The 26,209-nt window shown below is 54.9% G+C and overlaps 1 long non-coding RNA gene across 2 annotated transcripts in view; it reads right to left on the bottom strand.

Moving 5' to 3' along the window:
* Window positions 1–8,214: 8,214 nt before the first annotated feature.
* LOC131740379 (uncharacterized) overlaps window positions 8,215–26,209 on the bottom strand; it is a 32,439-nt gene continuing 14,444 nt past the window's right edge. The window contains exons 3-5 of one of the 2 annotated variants that reach the window (XR_010836522.1): window positions 10,159–10,371; window positions 9,007–9,116; window positions 8,215–8,596 (exon numbers count right to left, since the gene is read on the bottom strand). This is a non-coding gene — a long non-coding RNA (uncharacterized lncRNA). Of the gene's footprint in view, window positions 9,117–10,158; window positions 10,372–26,209 lie in introns of both variants that reach the window. The other variant, XR_009330919.2, reaches the window with a different exon arrangement.

Genomic DNA, 26,209 nt, shown 5'->3' with positions numbered 1-26,209 from the left:
TAAAAAAAAAAAAAAAAAAAAAAAAGACAAATGTACTAGATCAGTGGAGGTTTAAGCAAATTGGTTTATTCCACTGCCGGGGAAATTGGCGAGGATGAGTCACCATCCCGGGTTCGTCGGCTTTTTACCAAGAAGCGTGTGGTTTCCATGCTGATGAAGAAGAAGAGGCCTGCAGCCTCCTGTTGGACAGGAAGTCAGGCCCCTAGGTCCACCGGCCCATTCGGGACCCTCCCTTCTCGGCCCCCAGTGGTCTTGGCTGGGCCTCTGCTCGCTCTGGCCTACGGTTCCTCGTCCGTGAAATGATCCCGGGGACAGATCTGATTATGTCCCACCCCCTCTTTATAGCATCGGCACATCCCCTCCCTCTCAGCACCCCGAGCACAGTCCTTCTCAGGGCCCGCGAGCACTGAGCTCTGAGCCCTGCCCGCTGCGCCACCAGCTCTCCCGGCCTTCCTTGGGCGCCCCCCGCCTGCCCCCGGGTTCTCTCCCACGGGGCCTTTGCGCCTGCTGGCACACCGCCTCCACCTGGCCGAGCCTCCCCGTCCTCGGCTCTCAGCCCCGCGTCCCCTTCTCGGGGCAGGGGGGTGGGGGGAGCAGCCCGGTGCACACCCTCATTTGCAGCGTTTTGGCAGGTGCTGCTGGCGATAAGCACCAGCTAATTGGTGATTAGCCAATTAACGTCTGTCTCCCTGCTTGTTCGGCCACAAGCACCCAGGGGGCTGGGGCCCTGTCCAGTTTTGTTCACTGTCTCACTACCAGCATTTCACACGATGCCAGGCATTGTCAATAAATAAAGTTGGAAGGAAGGAAGGAGGGTAGGAGGGAAGGGGAACCCTCCCATCTTTGAGAGAGAGATTTTCTTTTTTACCTTCAACATCTCACTCTTCCATATTCAGGTGGGACCTGAACATAAGCTCTCTCGGATGCCCCCTCCTCTCCCGGGGCCGAGATGAGCGTCTCTCTCGTTCGTGCTCGGGAGCCGCAACCAAGAAGCCACCTGTGAGGGCCCGGCCGCCTCCAGGCAGCACGTGGGTGACGCCATGACTCAGCGCTTCCCCGGCACGGGTGAGCACGGGGCTGCCAGCCTTCCCGGGGAGCTGTCCCCGCCAGTAATGGAGAAGTTATGTGAGGCATCATTTATAGTAAAAATCAAATGAACATTAATTCTGGTGAGTCACCCATGCAGAAAGGGCACCCGGCGGCTGTGGACGTGGGCTGCGGGCGAGGATGGCTGGAGGTTTAAGCAAAGGAGGGAAGGCGCTGCCGTCACGGTTCCCGAAGTTTGGAGGGTGGGGTAGGGGTAGGGGTCCGAGCCCCTCCCGGTGACCATAGATAGTCCCACATCTGCAGCATCTCGGGGCTCCTGGGCTCGGAGGGGGTTTGGCCAGTACCCCAGGCAGCTCCCTTATTTTACAGATGGGGACTCGAAGAGCAGAGAGGGAGACACCAAACTCACGGGGTGCCTGGCCCCAAAGCACCCCTTCCCCGGCCTCGCCCAGCCCTGCCACGTCCTCGGTGGCCCCTCTGCGCAGCCCCCGGCGACCAGGGCCACCTGCACCTGGCGCTCTGCCCTCCTCCCCGGTCCAGTGCGTCCACCTCTCAAGGGGCGGCTCCAACAGCCTCCCCCTGCGCCGTGTCCCCACCTCCCCTCTGGCCTCAGATGGCATTCTCCAAGGAACTTTCCAAAATGCAAATGGATTGTCACTTGCCTGAAACACTTCAATGGCTCTTTCTTCCCTGAGCCTTCAGTCAAATCCAAGCTGGGAGTGGGGCGTGGGGGAGCTCTGCAAGGTCAAGGCCTTCCCATTCGGTGTCCCCTCCCGCCGTGGGCACACTTCCCTTCTACCTAGTCATCTGGCTTCTCATCCCATGCACATGCCACCTTCTCCAAGAAGTCCTCCCTGCTTTTCCTGGCCAAGACCCTGCTATTCCCATGGTCAGGGTCTGTGTCAGGCATGGGCTCTATGCTCCATGAGGACAGGCCCGTGTCTGGCTTGTCGTCCCCTGTGTCCCTGGGGGCCACGGCAGGGCCTGGCTTGCAGTAGGTGCACTTATGGCTTTTCACACTGTCTGCAGGGGGAGGTGGGTAGTGACTGGCCCCAGATTGCTGGTGATGGCACCGGGCACCCCCTGCTCTTCTTCTTCCCCTGGCCTTTCAGGCTTCTTCCCAGAGGGAGCTGGGCCTCAGGAAAGTTGAGGGGCGGCCCCTCCACTCGGCAGGAGGCTGCATCCTTCCTCCCAGCTCCGGGCCTGGACCGCAGGCCCAGACATCACAGTGAGATGTGAAAGAACAGGCCCCAGATGGCTCCCGTTCACAGGCAGGTGCGAGTGCCCAGGACATGGGCACGTTCTCTTCTTGAGAGGATGGCATCAGTCCCAAGCCACCTCAGATGACGAGAACATCCTGCCTTTTTCAGAAAAGGAAGACTGTCGGGGGGGCCGGTGATATTGGGGGCAGATGGGGCCTCCCTGGATCTCCTTCTCCGAGAGCGTGCTCTGAGCTTTCTTCACCTTGTGGAAACCACTGCCAGCTGCTAGGAAGGCTGGCGTGACACAGCCTCAGGGCCGCAGGGCAAGCTCTGCCTGGCAACCGGCCAGGGAGGCTCTGGAACTAGTGGTTCCGGCCCAAGGAGGCCGCGGCCTTTCCCCCAGGATGTCCTGGTGTGCAGGTCAGGGGCATGTGGTAGCTTCCAGGGAGCAAAGCCCCGCCACACCTGTCCTGTGTCTTAAACTCAGACCCAACGCCCACCCCCTCACTTGCCCACTGCCTGTCTTTGGTGCCGAAGCCCCAGGCACCTCCTCTTTCCCGCCCACAGACATCCCCTCATAAGGGGCTGTCTCCCTCACCCCTTCCACCTGGACGTCGGCTGTGCACCTGCTGGGTGCCAGCACACCTGGGACTTGGGAGACCCAGTGGGCAGAGCAGAGCAGAGCCTGTAAATACGCCCTGTAAATACGCACACAACAGTGCGATGCGGGGAAGGGGACTCGGGAGCCTCGTCGGGTGGGGCTGGGACAAAGTGCAACTCGAGGGCCCCGCAGTGGCTCTCTCTGCAGCGCCCAGCTCTGTCCAGGAAGGCCCGGTCCTTTGTTACTGTTTCTCATGAGGATGGGCCCAAACTGTTTGCATATGTATACACCTGTATATTTTTTTATGGTGTCATCTCCTAATTTTATTTCTGTATTGCTTTTTTTTTTTTTTTTTTTACCATTTTGGAGTGCCTTTTTCTTTTTCTTTTATAAATTTTATTGGAGTATAGTTGATTTACAATATTGTGTCAGTTTGGGGTGTACAGCAAAGTGATTCAGTTGGATATATACATATAGTCATTCTTTTGCAGATTCTTTTCCCATATAGGTTATCACAGAATATTGAGTAGAGTTTCCTGTGCTCTACAGTAGGTCCTTGCTGGTGATCTATCTTATGTATAGTAGTGTATGTATGTTAAGGCCAAGCTCCTGATTTATCCCTCACCCCAGTCACATTTCCCCTTTGGTAACCGTATGTTTTCCATATCTATAAGTCCGGTTCTGTTTTGTAAATAAGTTCATTTGTATCATTTTTTAAAAATTAGATTCCACATATGAGTGATATCATATGATATTTGTCTTTCTCCGTCTCTCTTACTTCACCTAGTATGATCAACTCTAGGTCCATCCATGTTGCTGCAGACGGCATTATTTCGTTCTTTTTAATGGCTGAGTAGTATTCCATTGTGTGTGTGCGTGTGTGTGTGTGTGTGTGTGTGTGTGTGTGTGTGTATATCACATCTTCTTTATCCATTCCTCTCTGTATTTCTTTTTTTTTAATTGAAGTATAGTTGATTTACAACATCATGTTAATTTCTTCTGTACAGCAAGGCAATTCAGATATATATATATATATATATCTCCTTTTTCATTATGGTTTTATCTATTTTATTTTATTTTGCCGCACCACACAGTTTGCAGGATCTTAGTTCCCTGACCAGAGACAGAACCTGGGCCACGGCAGTGAAAGCCCGGAATCCTAGCCACTGGGCCACCAGGGAATGCCCTGTACACTTATATTTTAAGTAAACTTTGTATTTTAGAGGCTTTAGATTTACAGAGAAGTTGCCAGGCAGCAGTTTCTGTGTGCCCAGCACCTGGTTCTACCACTGTCACGTGCCATGGTAATTCATCACAACTAATGAGCCAGTACTGATACATTATTATTACCTGAACTCCACCGGTTATTCTGGTCTCACTAGTTTTTCTCTGATGCCCCTTTTCTGTTCCGGAATCCCCTGGGGGACCCCAGGGGATAACAGCTGCTGCTGTTATGGCTCCTTAGGCTCCTCTTGGCTGAGAGTTTCTCCCATTTTCCTAAGTTTTCGATGACCACTTTGAGAAGTGCTGGCAGGTATTCTGTGGGACACCCCTGACGTCTGGGTCACGGGTCTGGGGGAAGCCCACGGATGCAAAGGCCTTCTCATCATGTCCCTTCAGGTCTGTGCTCTCAAAAAGGCTCCACACCGACGGGGGATGGGGCTCTCGGCTGTGCTGTTCCCTCTCCCTCCTTTGCACACTGGACTCTGGAAGCGAGTCCTTGCGCGCTGCCCAGACTTCAGGGTTGAGGAGTTACCTGCCCCTCCTTGAAGGGGCATCTGTATGAATTCTTTGGAGTTATGATATCCATGTGGTCTCGTGGACATTGATTTTCCACACCGGGTTATGACCCAGTGCCATGACTTGGTTAGTCAGATGGTCCTAATCTGGGACTCCAGGCTCATCCTGCAGTCCTTGTCCCAGCCCGGGACTAAGCTCTTTTTGCAAGGAGACTGGTTCCCTGGCCTGGAAAGTGGTATTAGAAACCAAAATCTGAGCGTGGGGTGTGGTTGTTGCTACTGGGTGTCATTGCTTCTCAGAGCCCTGGATAGAGCTGGGAAACGTATGCACGTACACTAGTCCGTGTAGACACACTAGCCTCTGGAGACACACTGCTTGAGGCCCATTTCTTCATCCATCCATCACTCTCTACATTAAGCTCAACAACCTCAATCATCAGGACCCTTGAAGGGCATTTTCTTTACAACTCAGCTGCCCTAGTGCATTAAGAGTCTAGGTCAAGTTTAAAGAGGGAAGGGGTGATATGCTAAATCTCCTTTTTTTTTTTTCCTTTTCTCCCTGCCAAGCAGGTCAAGGTAAAATTGGTTGAAGCTACTTTTGCACCAGTAGTTCTCGACTAGGCACGAATTTCCCCCAGGAGGGCGCTGGGCAGTGCCTGCAGGCGTTTTTGATTGTTACACTTGGTGAGGGCGGCGTCTCCGTCTCGTGGGTGGAGGCCAGGGCTGCTGCTCAACACCCCACAGCGCCCAGGACGGCCTCCACAGCAGGGGATGACCCAGCCCCAAGTGTCCATGGTGCTGAAGGTGGAGAAGCCTCCAGGCAGAAAGACACAAGTGGGAAGGAACGCTTGAGGGGCCCCCATTAAAGTCATAACTTGCTTTCTTTTCTTCTCATGAAATAATACATAAATTTAATAGAAGTGATGCGTTATACTTTCTCATCTATGATATTCTAATCCTTTGATTTTTAAATTTTTAAGAGTTAACTATAGTTAATTTACAGTATTGTGCTAGCTTCAAGTGTACAGCTTCAGCTTCTTTTCCAGTACAGGTTATCACAAGATACCGAATAGAGTTCCCTGTGCTCTACAGTAGGTCCCTGTTATCTATTTTATATACAGTCGTGTGTATTTGTTAATCCCAAACTCCTAATTTATCTGTCTCGCCCCCTTTCCCCCATAAATTCATTTTCTATGTCTGTGAGTCTGTTTCTGATTTGTAAATAAGTTGATCGTGTTATTTTTTTGGATTCCACATATAAGTGATATATTTCTCTTTCTCCGTCTCACTTACTTCACCAGGTCCATCCATGTTGCTGCAAATGGCCGTAATTCATTCTCTTCTACGGCTGAATAATATTCCATTCCCTCTCCTCTCTCTCTCTCTCTCTCTCTCTCTCTATATATATATATATATATATATATCTCACACCATATATCTATCTATCTATCTATCTCACATCTTCTTTATCCATTCCTCTGTTGATGGACACTTAGGCTGCTTCCATGTCTTGGCTATTGTAAATAGCACCGCTATGAACATTGGTGTGCATGTACCTTTTCTAATTACAGTTTTCATTTTTTCTGGAAATACATCCAGGAGTGGGCTTGCTGGATCATATGGTAGCTCTATTCTTAGTTTGTTAAGGAACCTCCATACTGTTCTCCACAGTGGCCGCACCCATTTGCATTCCCACCAACAGTGTAGGAGGGTTCCCTCGTCTCCACCCCCTCTCCAGTGTTCGTTATTTGTAGACTTTTTGATGACGGCCACTCTGATTGGTGTGAGGTGGTACCTCATTGTAGTTTTGATTTGCGTTTCTCTGTTAACTAGTGACGTGAAGCCTCTTTTCATGTACGTGTCTGTTGCCTATCTGTATGGACTATGCTGCCCATAGAGACCACATGTGCAAGAAATGTCTATTTAGGTCTTCTGCCCATTTTTTGATTGGGTTGTTTGTTTCTTTGCTACTGAGTTGTATGAGCTGTCTATTTGGAAATTAAGCCCTTGCCTGTTGCATCATTTGCAAATATTTTCTCCCAGTCTGTAGATTCGTCTTTTCGTTTTGTTTCTGCACAGTCTGGTTTCTTGTTTCTCCTACCCCACTACACTTTTCTGCAGAATTTATCAGTTTCTAATACACTACATAATTCCCGTTTCTCATTTAGGCCTTCCTCTTCCCACCAGAGGAAACTCCATGTGGAAGGGATGCTGGCCTCTCTTGCGTGCTAAGGGACCCCAGCCCCATGACGGCCCACGTGCCCATTGGCTTATTGGAGTGGCAGGAAGGGGGAGGTGGGGGTGGGGTGGAAGCCACAAGAAGGAAGGTTGGCCTTGGAGAGGATGGTCGCATTGTTCTCCCTGAGACAGAAGTAAGGGCTACAGTGAGAAACGGTTGGCAGTTGGTGTTACAGGAGGGAGGCCAAGCCCACAGCAGTGCCAGGGGCGGCGAGAGACGCGGGCCTTGAGAACAGAAAAGGTTTGGAGCGGTGATGGGGCGGGTGGGAGGGGCGCAGGCGATCGAGGTGGGCAGCTCTGTGCCCTGTTCTGGGTGTGGAGGAGCACTCAGAGAGGAGACGGCTGGGGCGGGGGGGACTGCGCTGCAGAGCTCGTGACCAACCTCTTGCACAGGTCCCGAAGCCTCATGACGCCGCTTCTCCCTGCTCTAAGGGGGGCCCGGAGCAAGGGCCTCATCTTAAACCTCATCGCGTGGCCTTCCCCAGAGCCCTGGGCCTCACCGTCCTGTTCACCCAAGGCCTCTTCTGCCCGGTACCCTGTTGTGGAAGGCACCCAAGCCCGGCTGGCGTAACTCCTGGGCCAGGCAGAGGGGCGGCCATCCCTGAGGGCCCGGCTCCCCAGCGCAGAGCCACCGTGGGCCTGGCGCCTTTCCCGCGGGGCGCCCTCAGCTCCCTCGCCCAGCCTGGGGGGCCAGGCCACAGCCCGCGAGGTCCGCAAACGGGCCCCAGGAGCCGTACAGCAACTGCGTGCTGCCATTGGCACGGGGGGTCAGTTTCGCAGAGGAATCTGTCTCGAAGAGTTCGGGGCTCTACTGGGAGCAAGGCGTCTTCCTGCTGCCTCTTCTGAGGACTCCCTGGGGACACGTCCTGCCTCCACGCCGCCCGCCTGTGCCCAGCGCGTCCCAGGAATTGGCGGGAAGCCACTCTGCGCCTGTGACACATTCTTCAAGTTCTGTTGCCTTTCCCACACCCTCAAGCGTCGGAATCTTTTTGTTCTGCCCCTCCATCCATCCACCCACCCAGCAATCGCCTGAAAGCCCGTCTGGCTCTACGTGTGCTCTCTGGGGTTCAGCGTGGTGGGCAAGACGGGTGTTAAGGAAACAGGCGTACGAGTCCCTGCTGTGCTGAACGCCACGAAGGAAAAGAGCAAACTGCACTGAGAAATGGCAGCGAAACTGACCCGACGTGGTCTGGGGTGGCGTAGGTGGGTTTTAGGCTTCCCTCGGGACCCCCAAAGCATCGACCATGAGTTAGGGGCACACTGGGAAGGGCCGATAGGGACGAGTGCACATACCCAGGCTACGCGTGCAGAGCTGAGCTCGGTGGAGAAAGAACAAAGACAGAGAGACCCACCTACTCGTTCTACACAAATTTATTAGGCACCTACTTTGTGCCACGCGTGGAGACAGAAGCTGGAGAGCGTAACAGGCCGCGTGGCGGATCTGGCTGTCACCTTGGGGTTCGGTCTAGAAGAAGCAGAAGGCGTGGGCAGCAAACAAGCATCCAGCAAAGGGACCAAGACGAGAGGGGCTGTGACGCCCAGTGAGGGCGGACGGTCAGGGGGCTTGCCAAGGGTGGGGAGGACTGGTCAGGCCAGGTGGGCAGCCAGGGTGAGAGCGAGGAAGACCCCCAGGAGGGGAGGCACAGGCCGGGTGCAGGCCTGCAGGCAGCTGCGGGCTAAAGGGCGTCGGGGGCCTTTGGGGAGCTGCAGGTGCTCAAGGCCAAGGTTGGCGTGGCTTGCATTCCAGGCGGTGGGGAGACACCAGAGGCCTGGAACAGCACAACAACAGGCCGGCTTTCATCTCGACGCCCACTGGCCACCACGGGGTGGTTGACCACGCTGGGGCCCCCCCGGGGAGAGCGGGCAGACGATGTGGCCGGGCCGGCCCTTCCCTCGTGCCACTGCCCGCGTCCTGCCGCCTGAGCACACAGCCTGTGGGTGCAGCACTCCTCAGAGCCTTCAGGAAAGCCTCCGCCCAACCCTCTGAACCAAGCACAACAGGATTGGGGGGGGCCCTCCGGAAGGGTCCTTCACGGTCACTTCCCACAGGGCTGTGCCTGATGCCCCCTCCCAGCCCTGCCAACACGGGGCCCAGACGGACTTGGACCTCCCTGTCCGCACCCCAAGTTCTCGCACGATCATGAACCAAAGACCACGCCCCAGCCGTTCAAACACGCACGTGGAAACCTGCCTCCCAACTGCCCGCTTCCCCTCCCAGTTCGAAGGCAGCACCGTTTACTTTGAAGAAACAGCCTTTGAACGTGGGCTCGGCAGCGGGCCCAGGGCACCCTGGAAAGGAAGAGAAGTGGATTGCAGCTCTGCCACCGTCTCACGCATGACAGCAGCCTCGACATTTCACTTCTGAAGGTTTCTCTCGGAAGGTTCTGTCGCCGCCTTGATTTGCGCGGTGGGCCGCGCCGACGATGTCGTCCTGTGTGGGGACCCGGGGAGAGCCATGATGACGCCTCCCCCGCCCAGCCAGTGCCAAGGCGACGGAGACCCTGACCAGTACCGAACAAAAGCTGCAAATAAAAACGGGGCCGGCAGCTCCCCCCTAAGCCACGCAAAAGGCCCGTCCTTCGCGGCCCCAGGAAGCCCTCCTCGGCCCACGCTCCCGTGTCCCACCAGCCCCACAGGCCAGCCTCCACGACGGGTCCATGCGACTGACCGGGGGGGCTCTCGGCTGATAGGGCTGGACATCCTGCCTGGAGACAGTCGCTGTGGCCTAAAGAGAGTTAGAGACCCGCAAATGTGGCCAGAGCTGGAGGAGGGAGCCTGGGTGTGGCCAGGACAGGGGTGACGCCCGGGGCTCCGTGGGGCGGGGAGCTCTGCCCTCCAGGGTGCTGCTTGGGGGCCGGAAGGCCACAGATCCGAGCAGCCCAGCGCCCCGGACGAGCAGGGACGGAGGGACAAGCCCGTGGCTACCTCAGCCAAGGTCACTACATCCAACAGGCTCGTTTACTATGCAGCAGTACAAAGTGTTTGCTCTAGGGCTGCGCCGCTGTTAATTTTTTGTTTTATTTTTATTTTTAAACAGATGGTCTAGAGTTTCCTGCTTCTCAGCTGATACAGCCTGGCAGTAAACTGGTACAGTAAATCCTCTTGTCTCAGGCAGCTACAGGCCGTGGGGTGGCCACCATGAATTAGTCGGACCATCTTAAAGAAGCCCCGTGGTGAACCTAAGGTCAGCTGTGACAAGGTATTTCTAAGAGGCCCCTTGCTGGGCCTTTATTCAAAGCTAGACGTGACCCAACTCTAATCTGCAGATCATGCAACACGGAAACCCTTAAGAACAGGCAGGTTCTGGTGGAGGGTGAAGACGACGCCTTACCTCCCGAGACTGTGCACAAAATTCTGTTTTCTGAGCAAACCTTTCCTTCAGAGGGCGAGGCTAGACTCCCATCAGGGAGGGGCTGAAGCGGTAAGGTTTCAAATCAAGGAGGTGGCATCATGGAGGTTCAGTGGTACCACACAGAGTCGTGTCGGGGCTTCAGAGGGGGGACGCTGCTGCTGACGGCTCCAAGGACGCTCCAGAGCAGAAAGGCTTGGGGGAGAGAGAGAGGAAAGGGGGCAGACGGTTAACAGGGCGTAGGCAACCCCCATGCACACCCCACAACGCCCCAAGGACACACTCGGAGGGACCTTCGACTTGGCGTCCTTCTTCTAATGGCCAAAACAGCCCTCAGGGCCACGTATATTTACGGGTGATCTTAAGGCTGTCGTCTGCTACTGATTTAAGGGAGAAGCGGTCATGGTTTTGAAAATGGGGCCCCTTTTCAGATGAAGGGGAGCAGGCTGTTAATGAACTGGGTTGAGTCAAGATCCGCCAGAGGCCTTTTTTGTCATCTTCGACAAGTCACCTGCCTGGAGCTGCGCCTTCGGGGCCCTAGCCAGGCTTGAAGGAGCTTCTCTGAAGCTCGTCCAGTTGGCCGGAGGGAGGAGTCGGAGCCGCGAGCCCCCGCTGTTTCTGCGGAGCACGAACGGGGGTGGGGAGCCCTACCGTGTGGCGCTCGCGATGGAATGACAGATCTGGTGGAACCCGTGGTCCCTGCACCCAACCACGGTACGGACAGGGAAAGCCACACCGGTCGTGTCACTTACCTGTAACCACACAGCCAGGTTCAGGAGCAGGTCCAAGAGGTGTCCAGGGTGCGGGGAGCCGCAGGAGCCCCTACCCCCGGAGTCTCCTGAGAAAGGGGCACGGCCAGCTTGGTCACTGCAGCTGCGCCATCTGGTGGCGGGGGCCTGGGGCACTTTGTGCCAAGGCTCGGGCCCCCGGGAAGGTCAATCACCCAGAGAGAGTAGGATGCTGGGTGGGGCTCCAGTGGGAGCCTGGGGGTGTCCCAGAGACCCCTTCACAGCAGACCCACAGCACCAGGCACCCACCCAGCCCACCCGGCCTGCTGTTCCCGTCAGGGGACGGGAGAAGCTGCTCTCAGCACTGATCCTCTCTCCAGGGTCACTTTCCTCACTGGTCAAAAAAAACCCCAGAAAAACTGTAACACCCTGGCAAGAGGATGAAGCCGGGTGGCCCCTCCGGAAGGGGACAGGTGGGAGGGAGGCGTGGCCGGAGGCTGGGTCACCGTGCACACTGGTGTCGCCAGCGGGGACAGCCTCCCCACCACGTGGGCTCCAAGCCAGAAGGAACCAGCTCCGAGGACAGGCTGAGCCCAAGGGCTGAGGAAGGGTCCAGAAGTACCTGGGACCCTCTTCTACGCTGTCAATAACAAGGACCCAGAGGGAAAGCCTCCCTGAGACTGGCCTTAGGAAGCAGACCCCAGCCACCCCAAGTCACCTCTGACCCCTCTCACGCGCCCACCGGCCGTGCTGTGAACCCCCCGGATCATCTCAGACACTCTCCCCGCCCACTGGTGGCTCCGGCCAGGCCTCATCTGGACTGACTGGTCCCCCGCTGCTCCCCCCTGCCTCCGAGGACCTCCTCCGCGGTAGCAGGGAGGCTTTGTTTCTTCCTTTTGGCTGCCCTGGGTCTTCACTGAGGCATGCAGGGCTCTCTAGTTGCAGTGCACGGGCTTCTCTATTTGTGGCGTGTGGGCTCAGCAGCTGCGGCGTGCAGGATCCTCCCGGACCAGGGATCGAACCCACATCCCCTGAGTTGGAAGGTGAGTTCTTAACCGCTGCGCCACCAGGGAAGTCACAGCAGGAGGACTTTAGGAGGCGCAGGTTCAGACCATGGCTTAGACCCCTCAGCCCGCTGCCCTCCCCCCCCCCCACCCACTTCCTGCAGCTAAGCTGGACTCTGCTGTCCCTACGGACCACGGCCAGCTCTGCCCACGCCAGGGCCTTTCCCCAGCTTGCGACCCAGCAGGCTCCTGACTCCGTCCAAGCTCCATCGCAGACCCCTCCCTGGAGCCCCCCCATGCCCTGAGCAGCATTTGAAGGCAGCGGGTTCGGAGAGTGAGCTCTGGAGCCCAACCCACCACCTGACTTCCAATCTAGGCTCCCCCATTTTCCAGCTGTACGGCCTCGGGCAAGTTACTTGACCTCTCTGTGCCTCTGCTTCCCTGTAAGGTTACTGTAAAGACGAAGTGAATGAATGTATTCTCCTCGTGCCTGGGAGAGCGCAGGCCCCACGAGACACATCAAACTAAGGGGAACAAACAAATCAGGAGTAGGGCTTCTCCACACCAAGACCGAGCACGGGGCAGGCCGTATGCGGACAGCCAACCCAGAGCTTCTCCCACAGGAGAAACGAGAGAGGAGGGACCTCCCACTAAGCCTCCACGTAGGTGGCCCTGAAGGCCCAGCCGCAGTCATGGCTGCCATGGCTCCTTCCCAGGGGCCTGGACAAGCAACAGAGTCTGAACTGCAGAGGACAAGGAGGAAATTCTGCATAGGAATAGGAATTAACTCAAGGGCTGCCGGCCGCCAGACAAGGGCCCCAGGGGCCCCGAGAGAACCCCACCCCCAGCCCGGCCCCCTCCGCTTCTCCTTCCCCCGTGTCCAGGAGCCAAACCCAGGTTTTGGCCCTGCCCTGGCCTCCTCAGCACCTTCCCGAGCCCCCGCCTGGCCACAGCCGAGAGGCCCAGAGACACACAAATGCCAGCGTAGCCGTGGTAACTGCCCTGACCCTGTTGAGTGTGTCTGTTCAGGCTACGAAGCGGCCACGGGGAGAAACCTGGGCCACCTCGTTGGCCCCATGGGCCTGGCAGAGGCCTGGTGAGGGGCTCGCTGCCCCCCCCTTCCTTCACCTGCTCCTCCCCAGGCTGGGCCGCTCAGGGCTTGTCCATGAGCCCGGGTCTCCCAGCCCAATGTCATGGCAAAGTCAAGGAGGCCCCGGCCAGCAGCTCAGACGCTAATTCTGATGACCCTCGTTCCTTCTGAGATAATAATAGCCCCACTTTACTGCCGGAGGACAAGTGCAAATGCCTACAGAGGCCAGGCCCTGCTCGGCCTTGAGTGACGGAGCCAGGTGACGGCGTGGTGGCCGGTGTGCGGCTCGCCGACAGGGGGCGGCCACGCCTCAGCTTCGGGGGCGTGTGGATGGCGGGCCCCAGACGCCCAGAGGCTCCCTTAGGCCAAGAGAAGTCAAATCTCCAAAGCTTTTGGTCAGGTCGCCTACTATCAAAATGCTGGCGGCTATCAAAAGTCGGACCTAAAAGCATCTGTGCAGTTGAGACACAAGCCGTCCCTGGGTGGGCTCAGGCCTGGGGGCAGCTTCTACCTCCACTCCGGGGTGGCAGGTGTGCACCGATGAGGTTTTGCTGTTGACAGTAGCAGCGACGATTAAGCTGCTTGGCCTCCCAGAGCCCCGGGCCTTCTGGGGGAGGGAGGAAGCGCCCGGGCAGATGAGCCGTCGCCCAGGGGCGTGGGGTGGACGGGCAGGGCACCGAGCCTGGTGCCCTGGTCTGTCTGACACCCAAAACCAGGGGCCTGAACCACAGGCTGCATCCTCATCCCGTCCCTCTGAGCTGGGGGCTCAGTCCTGCCAACATCCCACCTCCAGACCTGTCCTGGCACGTCCCCTGCCCCCTGCACCTGCTCCGAGCCCTCAACGGCCCCTCCTCCGCCCGCCAGGGCCTACCGCTCACTCACATGACCCTCCTGCTACCTCTTCACATGCTGGGCTTCTTCCCAGACGCTAATCCTGCCCAGCTCTCCCGACCAAATCTAGCTATGGCAAAGTGGTGTCCTCCAAAGCCCCCTGCCCCTCAACCGGGCTGCTGACTGGGCTTCCATCTGTCCTGGGACATTTAAAACTATCTGTCCAGCCTTGGCATATAGAACCTAACACCCCCAGCTGTTTGAATACCGGGGCCTCACGTGGCCAGCACATGCCTCTGCTTCCAGTAAACGCGTCAGCTGACCCGGAACACGGGGTCGGCTGAGCCCTCTGTCTCCACCCCGCCACTCTTCGCTTGGCTCCTGCATCGAGTGTATTGCCAGCTCGAGCCCATCCCGACCCTACAAGGAGAAGACAGGCGCGGCCTGGGGGCCTCTGAGGCATCTGTGTGCCCGTGACACGGAGCACATGCCGGGAGCGTGGTGTGATGTCCGCCACAGCTGTCCCTCTCTCCCCGGCTTCCGACCCCGATGGGCCCCGTGGCCCTGGTACTAACATAGCACACAGAGGACAGGCAGCTGGCCGTGGCAAAATCTTCCCACACGGACGGTGACAACCGACATCACACTGATTTGGGGCCCGTATGTTCCAAACGGGCATTCTTTTAGAAGGACCATGGCTGCAACCTGCCTGGTCACCGGAAATGTGTCCAACTTTGCTTTGGGAACTGGGGACATGTCCAATGAGCAATTGGGGGGCCTTTAAAAGGGAACCCAAACGGTGGGTGGCGGCTTTAGGAGCCTCCTGGGGCTCACAGGAGTGAGGGTCCCCTCCATCTGTGCGATGATGAAACACCTCTTGGGGAAGAGGCAGGGAAAGCAGGGCCCGTGACCCTGACACGCTCTCCCCAGGGGCGGAGGAGGAGGGCCGCCTCAACAGACCCCCAAAGAACTCAGGAAGAGTGGGTGCAATGAGATGATTTCTGGGATTTAGAGGCTTTAAAGGCCGCTGGAGAACAGGCTGGGGGTGAGGAGGGAAGCAGGGCTCCGGGGCTTATGGCCACGCAGCCGTGCTGGGGCCCTGGGCCTCAGCTCCGCCTGCCTCATCGCTGCCCCGGGGGCACTTGGAAACTCCCATTGCAACTTTACAAATATACACGTGAAAACAATATTCAGCAAAAGTCTGCTGAGGGCCCAGTGTGCACCGAACTCTCCAGGAGCCGGTCAGTCTGTACCAACAGCAGAGAAGCGAGCAGGCCCTGGCAGTCCACGGCACGACGGGTCCACTCCCCGCACGTCCTGGACTGGTGTCAGATGTCCCTCCCACCGATGCAGAGCTTTTAAATTTAGTGCTTAAAAATCCTACAGTGAGCCCTGTAACCCTCCAGCCGACCCAAGGAAGCACAGTCGGTAACCTTATCGACTAGAACCCCTGCTCCCCTGCCCTGCCCACCTTCTCCGCAGAGGCAACAAAGGTGTCAGCTGGGGTTTACCGTGCGCTTATCGTGAACATCATTTCGGCTTCCTCATGCATATACTGCTTGCTTTTGAACTTTATGAAACGCGGATCCCACCACGTCTGAATGTGGACTTTTAGGCACGGGCTCTTTTCTGGCATTTTCTGGCAGCCAGTCAAGAACAGACAGCACGATGGAAGGGAAGACCCCACTGCCCCATGGAATTCCCAGAAAAGCCCCAAAGGAGAGGAGAGGCCGTGGCTCTGAGGGTAGAGGGCGGCCCTGCGAGACGCCTGGCGGGAAGGAAGAGGGGCCCGAGCCTGAGTGGCCGCTGCTTGCAACGCGGCTCTGCCGAGGCCAAGGGCACAGGGTGAAGGCTCCCGGAGAAGCGTGTTTCTTGGCTGCGTCTGCAAACAAAAACATGCGAAGTGACGGCAAATGTCACGGTAAAGGCAGAGCAAGACAACTACATCTGTCGATTTATTATTAGAAGGCAAATGTCATGGAAAGAAAATCCGTCCCAAGCCATTCGGTCCTGCTGAAACTCCACAGGGTGCAGCTGGCTGGAACCAGAATCCTTCTCACCATGCCTCCACTAGGAGCGGCCTTACTCCATCCTGGGGTCAACTCTAATTTGTCCCCCTTGATGGCAAAAAGTCACGGGCGAGGGAGACAGGAAGACCACCTGTCTTCACAGCCTCCCTGGGGTCCACGTGAGTATGCGTCTCGGAGAAGAGGGCGCTGGACTAGAGCCAGGCGGCGGCCGAGGCGATTCTGAGGGGCACGAGGCAACAGAGGGGCTGTCCATTTTAAGAGCTACTCGCTGACCTTGGCGTGTATTTAAAAAGCACTCAGCCAGGGCTTCCCTGGTGGCGCGGTGGTTGAGAGTCCGCCTGCCGATGCGGGGGACACGGGTTCGTGCCCCGGTCCGGGAGGATCCCACATGCCGCGGAGCGGCTGGGCCCGTGAGCCATGGCCGCTGGGCCTGCGCGTCCGGAGCCTGTGCTCCGCAACGGGAGAGGCCACAGCGGTGAAAGGCCCGCGTACCGGGGAAAAAAAAAAACAAAAAACCTCAGCCAGAAGCTAAGTGACGCTGGTATAATTTTCCTTTAAAACCAAACTCATTTACAAGAAGAAAGCAAGTCGGTTTAAAGAAAACTATTACGTGCTTAGAGGATGGGGATATGGCAAAAATCGTGAAGGTAGAACAGAAATAAGTGAGCTCTGAGCACAAATGATCTCGATATTTCTAAGAGACTGTAACATTTTTTCTAACTTCTAAGGTACTGTTGAGCTCAGAAAGTTTTGACTATGTTCTCTGCCTAAAAACGGCCACTGCACACAGCAGGCCAGCCACCCCAGCCTGGACTGAGCCTTCTCTGCTTGAGGCCCTGTGTTTCGGGGCATTTCCACAGCTCTGCCAGCCCAGAGCCCCCCGCTACCCACTGCAGCTGCTGCCAAAGGAAGCCCCAACAAGGGGGGGTCGCTGGGCTCAGCTCTCGGTCACGAACCCCAAGGAACCCCTGGAGAAGCTCCCGTTTCTCCTCTCCTGAGTTTGTTCTTTTCCCCAAGATTCCACAATGACTTCAGAAAGAAACACAGATGAACAAATGTCACTCTTTGTGCAGGCAGTTCAGCCGGCTTAACACGTGCTCTCGATGGCAGACCTTGCTCTCATCACACACAAGTCTGTTTTAAAAATACCTGAAATGGGAACTGACTCTTTTAAACACGTTAAAAATAACTATATTATTGTTCACTGTGTTACCTCATTTATTTGTAGTGTCACATTATTAATAACAGTATTATTATAATTAAGGAAAAGCCAGATGCCCATACAGCCCCGTGTGCCAGGGAAGCCCTGCTCTACCTGTCGGCCCAGTACCCCCCGCAGTCAGCACTGGCTGGCACACTCAAACGGGTCCCGGTTGGCTGACAGATGATTAGGTCACCCTAGTTATGCACCATGACTAACCTGTCTACGTCTGCAGTGAGCGGGGTGGGAAGCAGGGGGAGGACAGAGACCTGGATTTCAAAGGCTGGAGGGCATTGTCTAAGTCTAGATCCGGGATTAGGAGAGGAGGTCTAGGGCTCAGGCTCAACACAATCCGGGATGAGGGCCGCGGTCGGCAGAGGGCGGCGGAGCTCTGCACCCCGGGGTAGCGGTGTGAACGGTGCTGCTTCTAAAAGAGCTCAGTTTCCTTCAGGAAGAACGAACAGTGGCCCCGACCCCAGCACACCGGGCCTCTCTCTTCTCAGATCTTTCAGTGAGGTTTCCCGCCCCTTTGGCTTCGGGGCAGATCTCTGAAACGAACTTCGCTGAAGCTCAACGTTTTTTCCTGACTGGTTAGAGACAAGAACGATGAACGCAAGGTCGCAGCCCCAGAGGCCCAGCCCCAAGCCCTCACTCTGGGCTCTCTGGGTCAGAGGAATGGGGTGGTGTTGAGAGTGGGGACACGTGCACAGCTGGTGGGGACGAACCGGTGGCCTCGTACCGAAGGGCAGCTGAGCCAAAGCCCCGTGTCTACCTGGGCCCCAGCAGCCCCACCGCTTGAGATCGACCCGCGAGAAGCCCCCGTGAACGCGCACACGGAGCAGGTGCCGGGACGGGGGCAACGCTCTTCCAACAGGGGCCAAGCGCACGTCAACGGGGAGGTGACTGCCAGTGTCTTCTATTCAGACCAGAGACAACAGGTGACAGTCCAGGAGCCAGGCAGCTTACGGGAACCAGTGCAGAAGGGTCTCTAAGATACGGGGCCAAGTGAAAAGCCACTAAGTGGCAGAGACGCTGCTTGTGTTTCTTTAAAAAGCCATTTTTCTGTGGAAACTGGCCGGTAAGCTCAGGGGGATCCGAGAGGCGGGTTACGGAGCCCGTGGCTGGGGGAGGGTCACTAAGGCGGCCCTTAGCCTTAGCTCCAGTTAGTATTTTTAACGTCTAATGTAATGTATCTAATTCATATGTTCCACGTGTAATTAAACATTAAATTTTTTAAAGTAATGGCTGGGAGAAGCTGCTAATATACCACGGGTTTCATGGAGTAGACATCCTGAGAAAGAGTCTTGAGGAAGATTAACTTGCCTTTCTTGTACCTAATGCCCATATTTGAGGGACGAGCTTTAGGTAATAACCGGTGCTTTGGGAGTTGGCTGGATATTTGAATAAGCGGCAGAAAAAGAGAGCATCACCAAACAATCTTCGCTTTAACCGCGCCCAAGTCCTCCTCCTGGCTGCCGTGTGGACTTCGCCAGGCTTGATCACTAAGGGCGCGGTATAGTTCTATTTCTAGCTTCCAAACGCTTCTCGCCAGCTCTTGTTTTGCTCTTTCTCTAATAAGGAGCCGGCAGAACGTCAGTTCTAAAGCGATCAAGAAAAGAATGTGAAGCTGTGAACTGTCCATTTGGATGCTGACAAAAAATAGATCTGGCATCAGGGGGCTGACACCCGAGCCCGTGGCTCGCATTCCGTGTCTCCGTGAAGGCCCCCGTCGGCACAGCGAACCAGGCACTGCACCTGGGCCACAAAAGATCCCGTCTGGGAGACGGCTTTGCCAGCAGCTGGCAGGTCCCACCCGCCTCTGAGCCTGTTTCCTCACCTGTACAGCCAAGGAGCTAAGACTGGATCTCCCAGGTCCCTTCCGGCTCGGGGACGGCTCCTGTCCTCTGTCGGGGTGCCCTCCCCGGTGCCCCTCGCGCCAGATTCCTTCTTCTCCCACAACCGCCCTTCCATTGAGCTCCACACCCATGACCTCTTTCTGTCTAGTCGGCTCCTCCTCGCACGCGGTCCAAAGGCACTTCTAACCCCACCGGTGAGGGACTTGCCTGGCGGTCCAGTGGTTAGGATTCAGCGCTCCCACTGCGGGGGGCACTGGTTTGATCCCTGGTCGGGGACTAAGAGCCCGCATGCTTGGCAGCGTGGCCAAAAAAAAAGAAAGACACCAACCCCACAGGTCAGTTAGCGTGGCCGCCTCTCACTAACCCCACAGGTCGGTTAGCGTGGCCGCCTCTCGCCCCACTCGCCCCAGGGAAAGGCACTGACTTCGGCCAGTTCCGCCAGGCGTCACCCTTCACCCAGCCAGCGCCCCACATCCACGCCGCCGCCAGGCCCTGTTGGTCAACCTCCTCAATAACCCTCAGAGCCGTGCCCCCAGCCGTCACCATCTCCCTGCCCCTCAAACCCCAAACCCCACCCCGTGGCCAGGGAGACTTCTGAGACCGACAACTCGATGACAGCACCTCCCGTCCATCAGGACAGAGGCTTCCCTGCTCAAGACGCAATAAAGACCGCGTGTCGTCCTGCCAGGCCAGCGAGGCCCTGCGTGGCAGCCCCTGCCCACCCCCCCCGACCCGGCTCACGCTGTGTCCCAGGTCTGCTGACCTTCGGCTGGTTCCCCTAACACGCCGTCCTCTCCACCAGAGGGCTCGCGAACACGCTATTGCTGACCTCGGAACTGTACGCCCGACCCCCACCCCGTGTTCATCCTTCAGCTCACAGCCCAAGGGTGCACATATCATTTTCTCAGGAAAGTATTCCCTGACATGCCCGGATCGAGGGCAGCTTCCTCCGCCGTATACTCTGAAAAAAAAAAAAAAAAAAAAAAAAGCACGTTCCTGTTCCAGTGCCCTTAGCTCGAGTCGGGTTGTAATGAGAACCTCCTTCACGTGGTGATTCATCGTTTCCAGATCGCCAACTCCGGGTGGAGAGACAGGGTCGGAGAGAGCTCATCTTCGTATTCTGGTGCCTAATACAGAGTATGGCCCATAGTGGGTACTCAGTGCATTTCTGTAGATCAAACTATGGCTTCTAAGGCCTTCCATCGAGAGGCCACAAAGAGCTCATACAGCTTACTATAAAAAAAAAAAAAAAAAAAAAAAAAACCCAATCAAAAAATGGGCAGAAGACCTAAACAGACATTTCTCCAAAGAAGACATACAGATGGCCAACAGGAACATGAAAAGATGCTCAACATCACTAATTATTAGAGAAATGCACATCAAAACTACAATGAGGTATCACCTCACACCAGTCAGAATGGCCATCATTTAAAAGTCTACAAATAACAAATGCTGGAGAGGGCGTGGAGAAAAGGGAACCCTCCTACAGTGTTGGTGGGAAAGTAAGTTGGTGCAGCCGCTGTGGAGAACAGTATGGAGTTTCCTTAAAAAACTACAAATAGAACTACCATATGACCCAGCCGTCCCACTCCTGGGCATACATCCAGACAAAACTATAATTTGAAAAGATAACTGCACCCCTATGTTCACTGCAGCACTCTTTACAATAGCCAGGTCATGGAAGCAACCTAAGTGTCCAATGACAGACGAATGGATAAGATGTGAGATCTAAGAGGCCACTAAGAGACAAGGCCCAACGCGACTGGCCCCTCCCACTTTCCGTTAGGTCCCTCCCGCCTCGCTGGGCTCCTCCCAATCCTCCCCATCACCTTCCTGCTTCTCGACCTGGACCACCAGCGTCAGTGGCAACCACCCTACCACCGACTGAACCTCCCTTTCAGCAGCTCAGTGCCAGTCTGCCTGCTATCAACCACTGCTAAGCACTTCCTACTTCTTTCCTCGTTTGATCACCTCCACAACCCTGGAAGGTGGGTATCTTTGGACCCTAGAAGGATCTTATTTTGCAGCTGTGGAGGCAGCAGACCAGACAGGTAACGCCACTGGTTAGCTATGAAGCAGAAGGAGGCAAGGGGTATATTCAGCGCAGCTGGTCCCAGATCTGGCTTCCTGCTTCTCATCCCAACTCCCTCTGTTGAGGTCCTCTCATTGGATACCATCTTGCTTCCTTTTAAAACCCACCTAAATACTATCAGAGAAAAGACATTAAGAGAAAATCCCTTTAAAGAAAGAAACACAATGAGGATACCCCATTGCACCCATCTCATTTAGAAAAGGAGCAAAGATTCTCGTCTCTCACATACTTTCAGAGAACGTGGAGACACACAAAGAAAGGGTGAAGAATCCAGAAAAAGATGAGAGAAGAAATAAAAACGCCAATTTAACTAAATGATATGGCTAACGAGAAGACAAAAGAATAAACGAAAAATTATTTAAAAATTTTAAAAAGCCCAGAATTACCAAGTATCACAAAAGTGTGGAGTCGGAAAGGACATGAGTTGGAAGTTCCTGATTTTGAGATTTCAGACAATGCCAAAATTTCCAAACAAATATGGAATGCCAACCTGGGCTGCCACCCAGTTTTTCTTTTTTTTAAAATATGCTACGTAAAGTCATTTTAAAAACTACATAAAAACAAAATCTTAAAACCAAAAACCCATATTACTATCTATTGTCATTCAAAAAGAAATGACACTGAAATACCAAAAGGTAGGATGCTTATGCAGCCTCCATCTCAAGGACAGTCCCTTCCCTGAATAAATTTAACCTGATGAAAACCCCACTACATCATCTTTATTTTTCTCACTTCACTGCGCCTTGGCACTTGGCAACCACCGACTTAGCTCAACGCTCTCCCTTGTGCGGGATTCCCTTCCACAAACTCCTCCTGCAGCAGCCTCCTCCGAGCGCTTGCTTGAGCAGGATCCTGGTGGCCTCATAAACCAACCAATTCTAAAGGTAGCAGAATAGGAGAAAAATGCACAAAAATCAATACCATTCCGATAAACACAAAATAAACAGCCTGAATATAATGATAAAAGAGAGTCCGTTCACAGTAGCAATAAACATATCAAATACTTGGAAACTACATGATATATATTCACATATCAAACTCCACATATATACATCAGAATTATATAAAGAAAACACAGATCCTTAATGGGAGAAATAGAAACTCAAACGAAGAGAGAGACCATACTTCCGGCTGAAGGCTAAACACAGAAAAAATCGTCGCTATTTCCTAACTTACAGATTAAATGAAATTCCAGTCAAGGCATCACCAGGGTCATTACGGAACTTGACAAGAATGATTCTTTTTTTTTTTTTTTTTTTTTTTTTTTTGCGGTACGCAGGCCTCTCACTGCTGCGGCCTCTCCCGTTGCGGAGCACAGGCTCCGGACGCGCAGGCGCAGCGGCCATGGCTCACGGGCCCAGCCGCTCCGCGGCACGTGGGATCTTCCCGGACCAGGGCACGAACCCGCGTCCCCCGCATCGGCAGGCGGATTCTCAACCACTGCGCCACCAGGGAAGCCCCAAGAATGATTCTTAAATTCTTTTTTCTTTTTTTGGCTGTGCTGAGTCTTCATTGTGGCGCGTGGGCTTAGTTCCCCCGCGGCGTGTGGGAATCTTAGTTCCCACATGGACGTGGGGATCGAACCTGCGTCCCCTACATTGGAAGGCGGATTCTTAACCACTGGACCACGAGGGAAGTCCCGAATCTTAAATTCTATAGAAAAATAAATGGACAAAACCATCAGAGGAGTCTGAGATAATACGCAGTTAGAAGATTCTTGCCCCAGCAGATCTTAAAATATAGCATGAGGGGCTTCCCTGGTGGCGCAGTGGTTGAGAGTCCGCCTGCCGATGCAGGGGACACGGGTTCGTGCCCTGGGCCGGGAAGATCCCACGTGCCGTGGAGCGGCTGGGCCCCGTGAGCCATGGCCGCTGAGCCTGTGCGTCCGGAGCCTGTGCTCCGCAACGGGAGAGGCCACAACAGTGAGAGGCCCACGTACCAGGGGACAATTAAAAAAAAAAAAAAAAAAAAAATATATATATATATATAGCATGAAACGATGATCGTTAAGGCTGTAAACCAACTAAACCACTGGGGAACGATGCCGCAGCTTAACAAACACGGCAGAAGTAAACTCGCTACCAATAAAAGATACATAAGCCGCACTATGCCACCGTAGTCTTGAGGACAGACTGATGTTTTTCAAGACCTTCCCATCTCAATTTGGAATAGGAAGTTTCAGAGTTTGTTTTTTTAAAACTAATTAAGCAACATCAGAAAATTTCGAAGTGACAAAGATGACGATTTCCTGATAATCTAGAAAAACCTTCCGTATTCCTGTGTTTCGTATTCCTGTGTGTTTTGAATTCCCGTGCTTTGAATTCTTAGCGCCATCTCAAGCCCCCACCTCCGAGGCTGTCCAAAACACAATTTGAAATTCCTTAGACTCATCTTGTTCTCTAATTATGAGTGTGAGGGTGGGGTGGTGGAGGTGCTGGCAGCGGGCACCAGGGAACCTTCTGGGCTCCTTAGGGGCTGCGGCCCACCGGCCCAGCACCCAGCAGGCCGCACAGGGCCCTCTTGCTGTTCTCGGCTTCCTAACTACACGGATGGTTCTCAAGGGCGATTAGGCCTGAAGTCCTCACTTGCCGCAAATCAATCAGACCTCAGCGACTTGGAAAAACAAGTCTTGCTCTTCCTTCTTCCCTCAGGAGTGAAGAGGTGGGAGGGAAGTAACGGCTCTTTTAGGAAGGAATTTCTAGACCAGCAAAGGGAAAAGCTCCCAATTTTACAATGATATTTAGCCAAAAAAAAAAAAAAAAGGATGAAGGTGGGAGGGTCCAGAAGTCACCATCACCAGATAATAATGAGTTTTCATTTCTGATCTGAGAGGACCTGTTCTTTTTTCTTCTAGTTTTGTGACATTTTCTTTACCTTGGGTGCTTTCAGGTCTCACTGTGGGCCCTGCTGGGATTATCCTGGCACCGGAGGTGACCTTGTCCATCACCTGCCCTAACATCTCAGGACCTTCATGCACAAGGGAAGAAGCGGGGGGTAGGCCTCCAGCAGAAGCAGGAATCAGAGGTCGGTCACCTGGACCACACCTGGCCGTGGACCTGCTGACAGGGAGCTGACCCAGAGCATTCCCTGGTCCCCGCCTGGCCGACAGGTCCCACAGCCTCGGGGTGCCCCCGACCCTCACACCTGTGTGGGCAGGGTGGCCCTTCCCCGACTGCCACTGGGAAAAACAAAGCCGAGGGCAAGTAAAAAATATCTTAGAATCCTCTTCAACTCAAAGCACCGCCATGGTGAATGAGGCCGACTCCCCCAGTTGTGAGGACGGGCTGATTACAGAGCCCAGCATCACTTGCCTGCAGATAATTGCCTCAATTCTCCACTTCACTTTGCACATATAGAAATCGTCCTAATCTACCGAAGCCTCAGTGACTAGATATGTAAAATTGGTCTAATCATGTCTTGAAGAGCTTGGGCTGACAGGACAGCTCTGAGCGCCACCATGAACCAGCGAGACCGTCTCCGTCGGCCCCGCTGCTGCCTCACTCCCCCACCAAGCCTGAAGGGGTGAGTCAGACCCTCAGCAGAGAACAGAAAAACAACTTTGAGGCTCTCTGTCACTGCCAGAGGCTGGGGGACCATGTGCGAGACCGGACAAAAGCTAAAGCACGCACCGCAGGACGTTCCTGACAGCTGAGTGGTCCTCTGCAATCAGCAGCGTTTTCAGCCACCGCCCACTAGCCTCAGGAGGGGCAGCTGTGCAGGGCAGAGGACACAGCTGACACCAGCACCACCTGGGCCACGGGCAGCGCCGGCCACGGGAAAGCACCAGGCAGGCTGCGGCAGGACAGGTGACAGAATCCAGTCGCCGTTTCTCCAGGACAGAGCCAGGCAGAGGGCCAGAGTCCAGCATGAACCAGGGACCACACATCACGTGAAAGCGGAGAGCCAGAGCCACAGCAGAGGAAGGGAGGCACCACACCCCAGGAGGACCTGCCCACCCAAGCTTACATTCTGCCTGGGGGAGGGGCCTTCCAGACACTTCCTGTTGGATTCAGAGCCTAGAAATTGCTCCTCCCCTGACAGGAGTAGGTAGGCAGGCAAGCAGGTAGGCAGGCAGGTGGATGCGGCGTTGGCAGGATTACCTCGACAGCGCACAAAGCCAAGAGAAAAGAAGGGCCACGCCCGAGAGGATGACCCCGGCAGCTCTGCACAGGGGCACAGTTCACTTCTGATCCTATCTCCATTTAAAAACGGAGGGCACAAATAGAACATTGTAATCCCAACAAAGGCCTGGACAGAAGCCAGCCATGTCAAATAGATGATGACTTCCCCCTATTGTTTGCCTCTGGCTCTAGATGGCACACCCCCAAAGTCACAAAATCAGGGGCCCGGGCCCGTCGCCCTTTCTACCGGTGAGAGCCGACAGATACCAGCGCCGTCCGAGGGACAGCGGCGTGGCGCCCCAGAAGAGCGAGCCACGTGCTCTTGTATTGTACCCGACCTCTCTGGGGGGGAGGGGGGGCGGGCAGCAAGGCAATGCCAAGTTCCCAGTGGGCCTGCGCCTTTCTGGCTGATTGCCACAGTCAGTGGTGGGGAGCACGTCATACTCCCTGAGCTCATTTCTACCCAAAGGAAAGTTTGAAAAGCTCTCCATCTCTAAAAATAGTCCTTATCAATGACTGTCCAAAAAAACGTGTTCACGAGTGATTGTACCCACTCGCCTGGGGGAGCAGAACCGAACTTTTGTGTCTCATCTTGGAAAACGTGTTGGTGCCAAGGGGACCCATGACGATGGCCTGGCGAGCCTTCTGAGAATTCACTTGAGTCATCTGTCTCCCCCAGAGTGACAAGAACAGGGCTTCGCACACAGTAGGCATGCGGGAAGAAGTGGCTGGAAAGCACTCCTCTAACAGGTTTCAAAAAAAAAGAAAGGAAAACCTCAAAGTCAGACGAGGTAAAAGCCCACCTCTTTCAGAAAACCACCCGATGAACTCTTCCTGATTGTTAACCACCACCAGGCAGCTTCCTCCCTGGCTTATCTATCTGGCAAGGGCTGAGAACGTGGCACCTGTTGGCAATCCACTCTTTAACAGTTGGGGGCACTTCACATTGATATGCGTGTTGTCAGATGACAGGCGTTGGTCACTTCTCAATCACCTCCGTCCCCCCACGATGCCTGGAAGAGTGTCTTGGTCACAGAAGTGACTCAACGTGTGATTGCTCAATAGCCGATATCATTTTTA

Source organism: Kogia breviceps, chromosome 14 (genome assembly GCF_026419965.1).
Source record: "Kogia breviceps isolate mKogBre1 chromosome 14, mKogBre1 haplotype 1, whole genome shotgun sequence".
NCBI lineage: Eukaryota > Metazoa > Chordata > Mammalia > Artiodactyla > Physeteridae > Kogia > Kogia breviceps.
Note: the sequence above shows the minus strand (reverse complement) of the source record. Positions and strands in the feature narration are given on the sequence as shown.